Genomic DNA, 6,837 nt, shown 5'->3' on the forward strand with positions numbered 1-6,837 from the left:
CACTGCCAGCCCCTCCCCCCCACTCTGCATCCAGGTGCTGCCACCAGAAGGGGTATACCCCTTAAAAAAGGTTGAAAGCCCCTGCCTTAATAGATACCTGCAACTTGGACTACTGATTTGTCTACCTTGCAGGACTGATGCTGTCACAGTTTTATGGATGCAGCCACCAGAAGATGTGAAGCATGGTAGCAAGTGTTTTTATCTGACACATTGGCTATGCTACCTCCAGTACCAACAGAAGCTCTGACAGCAGAAACTCTTCTGTCACTAGGGGTGCATCCAGATGTGTGGCTTTACCAGCAGAGCTGTGTTGGCTGGGGCTATGATATTTTCAGACCCCTCTCCACCATAGCTCTGCTGGCATCACTTTGTGGTATGGACTAAAGATGTCAGATGGGAGTCTAGGTTCCAGGTGAATAGGCTGGGTTAGGTTGCAGTTGCTGCAGTCCATCACTGGGAGCTAGTAAAATGCATGGTGTGTCTTGTCATCTATCCTGGCTGCCAGAAGGAACCTAGAAGAGGGGTTGCAGGAGAGAAAGCCAGATGCTGTTACAGCATCTTAGCTTCACCAGGGAAGTGAAGATCTGGGGTGTGGGAGAAAGAGAAGTAAAAGAGTACTTGTATCTGTGAGAGAGGAGATTCCTAAGGAAGGAGCATGTGCTAATAAGGGAAATTGGTAGGGCTGACGGGACGTACCTTGGGACAGTGCAGGGCAGGGATGCATTATTCAGATTCCTATTTAGGACCCCTTACAAGTTACATTTCCCAATAGGGGGCTGCCATTAGTGGAAAACATACTTTTTCTGTAATCATCATGTCAGGATATCTCTGAAGGGGACCCACCATCTCCTCAGAGGAACAAGGTCTTCCTACCCCACAGGCACAGCCCATCACTAATTGCTGCCAACACTGACAATTGAGTCTGGTCTAGCCCTGTCTGTCCTTATCTCCCATGGGAATGGGTGCTATCAGTGCAGTTCTCAGGGGCCTGCTCCCCTTGCATTGTGCAGCCAGCTCACTGAGGTGCTGGCCCCAAGTTGGGTTGTGTTATACATCCCTGGCATAGGGACAGGGGCTAATGGGCCTCTTAGAAAACTCAGCTATTGTTAGGAAGGTTCCACTGTCTCCAGCAACCACACTCTTCTCCATCCCCTTAGTCACCTTGGCCATTCACAATTGCTCTTTTCTCCTTTTCACAGATGCCAGGAATAAAAGCTTACTTCCCCATCTTTGCTGCCAGTGTGTGCTAGGTTGACTCCTCTAAATAAAGACTAGTCTGTATTCAACATTTTGTAAGCAGCAGTAAAGCCATAACTCACTTTTAAAATCAATATTGTTGGTGGTATGCAAATTAGACATGCAAATTACTTTGCAGAAATATTGCACATAGAGGTGCTCAAACCTTGTCAGTGGTGGCCATGCATCAGAAACAGAGGGTGTGTTGTGAACAGGAGGAGACAGTCTGACATGCAGATCACTGCCAGGATTCTGGGTGTCACTGGTCCCTAAAGGCAGCTGGGAACAGCCATTTAAATGTGTCAAGGGCTGCACCAGTTCCAAGAACAGCCCCAGATCAGGAGGGCACAAAACAGCCTGAAAAGTTGTTCCCCCTTGAACTGCATCTGTGTGTACTGAGCTGCCAATCCCATTCAGGCAACATGTCCACTGAAATCAACTGCTGTACGCACAAAACACTTATCTGTATGGGGGGCATTTGGAAAAGTTATGACAAATGCACTAAAGCTATACAATCCATGTGCATTTTAAAGCACAGTAAACCCTTACAGTGGGTTCTCATTCTGGAATAAAGTATTTTCAATTTGCTGTAGTTTAGAAGGGTTAAATTACTGCAAACTGAGACCATTTTACTTCTTCAGGAAATTATCCACACAAAGGTTTAATATGCTTTATGTTAAGCACATTATCCTCAAACTTTAGTTGATTCACTTTAACTTTCCTTAATATCCTTGTGCAGAAAATGGCCAAAGTTTGCCAAAAGGCTAATGGAAGTTTTGGCTGTAGGCTTATAACTCCTATGACTAATTCTGGTTAGCACACCTGTTATTGAGTGAGGTTACTTACATCCTCTTTGCTTTTCACCACTTCTCTGATAAACAGAAGGGCATGTCAGAAATTCTGCTCTCCGAGGATGACAGCAGATTGGGGATGTGGTTATCTGCCTCTACTTTCTACACTCTAAACTAAACCCTCCCACTCAGAGGCTGAGTGGGATAGCTAGAAAGTAGGGAGGATGTGGTTTTCAAATACAATATCATGGCAGTTTTCCCCCAGTATTTTTATGATTGGTAATTAAAAAACACCAGTCTAGTAATTAGAATTTATCCTGTCTGTGCAGGCTCTTGAGGGCCATTGATAGGAGCTTCTTAATTTCAGGACTAATGAGAGTAATCAAAGTAAGTAGTTTTAATTAACAGTTTTGCTAAACTGATACTAAATCAGAGACCTTGCTGAGCAACAGCATTTTGGAAGTCACTCTATAGCTTTCATTCGTGTTTGCATTTCTCTCCTGAGAACCCATCATTCCCATACTAATTATTGCTGGTTAAACTTAATAGGAGAGTCAGACTTAGGCTCCAACAAGAAATGGACTCCGTGAGCCAAAACATTCTAGAAATGTGAACTTGAAATGTGACATGGGCCAACAGTCACAAACTCCTCCAAGACCATTTTAGGCTGAACAAAACTTCTTTACTGTCTGAGCCCCCAAGACCTGGAATAGACTACCCCCAGAGGTGGTGCAAGCACCTACTCTGGACTCTTTTAAGAAACATTTGGATGTTTATCTTGCTGGGATCCTTTGACCCTAGCTGACTTCCTGCCCCTTGGGCAGGGGGCTGGACCTAATGATCGTGCAAGGTCCCTTTCAGCCCTAATGTCTATGAAATCTAGAAAATCTATGAAACTTCACTGCTTTATTCTTGTGAAATGGATGGTGACAGGGCAGTCAGCTGGTGAGGTGGCTAGTGCTCCTAAATATGTCCTCCTAACTGGTAAATACGATATCATATTTTACTTTTTTAAGTAATATGTTAGAAGGAATGTTTCAAAAGTATTTCAGTGTTTACTTCAGAGAAGTGCAGCATCTGAATGTTTCATATTAGAGTGCATTGCTTCTGTACATAATTGTTTTCATATTAAACTTGACAGGCTCGATGAGCTGGGAGAGGTGTCATAGTGGGGCTTTCAGGGAACAAGTTTCAGTTCCCTGATTTTTTGGTCTTTTCTTGGCCATGGTTAGAGCAGCCATAGTGCTGCTCTTCTGCCAAATAACTGTATTCCTAAAAGACCATATGCTTATTCAATTATTTGAATCAGGTACTGTATGTACTTGAAGCAGGCTATGAACAAGTCACCTTTTACAGATATATTAATAGACTTCAGTCCTACAGCTCTGCTACTGTGGTATAGTGCTTATAGTCTTAAGTCCTACATGTTAAGAACTGACTAAACTCTGGCTTATATGCAGGATCAGGTTATATGGCAGTGTGAAACAGGTCAAATTCATCCATCCATTCAACTCACTTAATTTTAACAGTTTCATGAAAGATGGATATGGCCTTATGTTTCTTCAAATAAAAGATTATTTTGGTAATAGTTGTAACTATTGTATCAGAATAGACCATGAACTCTAGTATCGTCTCTGGTAGTCATCTATAGCAATACACTGAGGGTAGAGCATGGCACACTGATCTCCCAAATTCACCCAGTCAACTTCAGTTTCATACCTCGTAAGAGAGGTTCCTTCTTGATTCTAGATCTTGATTAGCTTGTAGCATAAAGCATTCCTTGAATCAGTGTCATCTTAATCCCTGATTTTCAACAACATATGTACAGTACAACTATTGTCTGAAAATCTAACATCAAAGTAACCTTAAAAAACTACTGACACCTCATGGAAAACTTTAACAGATAGATACCCTGCTTATAAATAGTTTGGTAAAGCTATACAATTTTATTTTTCCCCTAAAGAATTATATGAAAACACAGTTGTGGTTTAAGATTTAATCTTCTGTGTATTCCTTACTCACAGTCATAGCCTTCTGTTTACATTACAGTTAGCAAGACGGCATGTTCATGTTCAATAGATTATGAAAATAATTCCCCTTCATCCAGCAATCTTGGCAATTAAAAAAAAATAAGACATGGGAAAGAACAATTGAAAAAGTAAGATTGGGGGAGGGGGGAATTACAAGGAAAAACATCTGCTTTCATTTGACTAACGTGATACTACTTTACATTTTCTATTGAAATGTTATTTTCTCTTTGCTATTACAGTTGAAACTGCACCAGATTTTCTTATTACTTTTTGAATTTCTCTTTTAAATTAATCAGTTCTGTGTTTGGTCACACAATTCATGTGGCATTGATTCTTGTTCTCTAATAGTTATAAACAGGATAAAGTGATGTAATGCAAGGAATTTAAATAATATGACTGATTTTTTTTCAATTATTGATTTAAGTTTAGGTTCTGTAAAACGAACCTGAAAGTTTGTGCTGTTGCAACTTAATTTAAAATTTACAGTGAATTAAATTAGTTTGTTGAATTTTCATTGCCTGTATAGTGTTTTATTTGTAATTTACAAAACTATCATATAAATGATATGTTGAAAATTAAGGCCATGATCCTGCAAACAGTTAAGCAAACATATAACATTACTTATATAAATAGTTCCAATATACTACTCAGTACTTAAAGTTTAAGTATATGCATTAGCAGTCACACCATAAGGAGCTATATTGTGTTCTTATTAAATTCTCTCTTAGTGGTTTAACCTCTTTGTCACTTCAAAACTCTGTGGCTATAATGTTAACAATTTATTCACATTTCCAATTAAGTTATTCACAATTCCTACAGATTAACAAAATTACGATTTCTTTTTTTACACACACCAATATTTTAAAGTAAAGGAACCTAAAATTTTGCAAAAGCACCTTATGGGATTGAGGACCGCACATCCCATTAACTACAAACAGTAAACTCCATAAAAGAACATTGAGCGGTCAAAACATTTAAAATTTTTTGACATGTGGAAGCTCAATATTCTGAAAGATTGTGCTGGTTGCAGGCATTGCTGTTTGCTTCTCAATTTTATGGGTGACTTTGTAGTGTCCACTTAGTGAAGGTAATGATGAGTCCTTCCCAGAGTCTTTTTCAGCACAGGTGAGCATGTAAATGTAAAATTTCCTAGTAGAATTTTAGACGTTACATAATTGTTTTTCTTTTACTAACAATTAGGAAACTTAAAAAAATCAAGTAAAAACATGCCTTATACCAATACAAAATTAAACAAAAGAAATAATAGCCTATAATGGAAAAATAAACATGGGGCGGGGGGGTGTCAGGGGGAACATGATCGTTATCCCCCTGATAAGAAGGGTAAGTAGATAAGCATTTGCATTTTGTTTTCGGAAAAGGTATTTCTGACAGAAGAAAAGGAAAAAAACAAGCAGCAAGGAGTAGCTCTTTGCTTATCCCTGCTACATTGGGAAAGCTATCATTGTGCCCTATCTCAAAGGGAAGACAGAATTGTGGGAAGCACTAGTAACCTTACTTCTCAAGCACCCAAAAGAAATTGGGAAGCAACAGTGTGGGCAGCGGCAACCTGACCTTTCCCAGAAGAAACTAGCAGATGCTACTGTTGAGGAACTGGGTGGAGAAAAATGGGGGAGGTTCTCCAGACTGATTGGAATAAGCATGAAACTTTTGATCCACCCCTGACTCCCCAAACCACTAGATTTAAAGTGCTGAAATTGATTGTCACTGTGCATGGTTTGGTTGTAGTAGGGCTTACCCATAGTATGATTTTACATGTCTGGTTGTGTTAGCACACATTTAAGATTTTAGGTTCCTTAACTTTTCACAGAAAATTTGTGCAAAATTTTATCCGAAAGGCATTGCCAAAGTTTATCTGCTCTATATAATTGGATGTAAAGGAAGAATGTTTCAAAGCCATGTGTCCTTTAGTCTAGTGTTTGTCTACCTATGGTTTTTGTATCGCTTTAAGTATATGTCCATTTAGAAATCTATTTCCACATAGAAACAAAGTATTCCAATACAAGCACATCTATAGCAGTGATACTGCATCCATTTGTAAGGGTTTGCACTGATATTTCACCATATCAATATCTAAATTAAGTCAAGTCTATGCAAAAAGTGTGTTTAGGCCAACCCTAAGAGGTAAGATTAAATTCAGTGTTTAAACACAGAAACAGTCAAATAGTGTTTTTTGGTTGTAATAATAATGTAATATGAAGTATTAGAAAACATCTTCAGAAAAGGTAATGATTTTTTTTTAGGAGATCACTGAATTTACTGCAATTGTATTTCTTTCTTTTACCCCTTTCAGCTCCTGTTTCAATCTTTATGTGTTTTGCAGTAAATAAAACAGATTTACCAAATAGAAATTACCATAAAATGATCTGTTAGCATTCTTAGGGCCCCAAAAAGTGCTGTAAAGTTGGCTGGTACATTTTGCTACGGATTGGGGTTGGAAGACATTGGCAGGGTAATGGCATACTTCAGATCACAGGCTTTGTTTTCACTTTTGCCTGTACATCATTAAAGATTTGAGCTTTCTAGGCCTGTCGGTCTGTACCTTTCACCACCATTAAATTCACAGAGAATTAAACAGTGAAATAAAAATGAGATTTTACAAAGCATTCTGCAGAAGTGTCTATGCTAATCGCCTGTACTGTCACCAGAAAAACCTCTGCTAATCTTCTCAAAGCATCTGCAATGAATAATCTTCCCCTCCCCCATTACTACTGCTGCCAGAAACAGTTTATAAATACTTAGTTGAAAACTCAGCCAAACTT

Source organism: Gavialis gangeticus, unplaced genomic scaffold (assembly GCF_001723915.1).
Source record: "Gavialis gangeticus isolate Ggan-Ray unplaced genomic scaffold, GavGan_comp1, whole genome shotgun sequence".
Taxonomy (NCBI): Eukaryota; Metazoa; Chordata; order Crocodylia; family Gavialidae; genus Gavialis; species Gavialis gangeticus.